Source organism: Sorex araneus, chromosome 11 (assembly GCF_027595985.1).
Source record: "Sorex araneus isolate mSorAra2 chromosome 11, mSorAra2.pri, whole genome shotgun sequence".
In the NCBI taxonomy this organism is placed as follows: domain Eukaryota; kingdom Metazoa; phylum Chordata; class Mammalia; order Eulipotyphla; family Soricidae; genus Sorex; species Sorex araneus.
In genome coordinates, this window is record NC_073312.1 from 20,046,749 (window position 1) to 20,047,325 (window position 577).

At 43.7% G+C, this 577-nt stretch overlaps 1 pseudogene; it reads left to right on the forward strand.

Annotated features, from left to right (window-relative positions):
* Positions 1-206: 206 nt before the first annotated feature.
* LOC129399548 (U6 spliceosomal RNA) lies at positions 207-321 on the forward strand (annotated as a pseudogene).
* The last annotated feature ends 256 nt before the right edge of the window (positions 322-577 follow it).

Below are 577 nucleotides of genomic sequence, written 5' to 3' on the forward strand. Positions count from 1 at the left end.
TGCTCATTGATTTGTTAGAGCGGGCACCAGTAACGTCTCTCATTGAGAGACTCATTGTTACTGTTTTTGGCATATCCAATACGCACGAGTAGCTTGCCAGGCTCTGCCAAGTGGGCTCGATACTCTTGGTAGCTTGCCAGGCTCTCCGAGAGGGTCGGAGGAATAGAACTAGGGTCAGCCGAGTGAAAGGCGAATGCCCAACCGCTGTGCTATCGCTCCAGCCCCAGCAGCACATATACTAAAATTGGAACGATACAGAGAAGATTAGCATGGACCCTGCGCAAGAATGACACGCAAATTCGTGAAGCGTTCCTCATTGTATTGACTTACTTCAATGTTAAGATGCCCAGTACTTATAGCCCTATAAAAATATGTATATAAACATAAATATATATATATATTTCTTTGTTTCTGTTTGTTTCCTTTCCTGTTCTCATATCTCTCTCATCTTTGGTCCCAGAATCAGTGTTCTGTCCAGCCTGACCCTGTATTGGTCCCCCAACTGATCTTTTTTCTTTCTTATCACCACAGGCACTTTACTTTCAGGACTTCGCTATCTCATCTAAACATCTTCTAG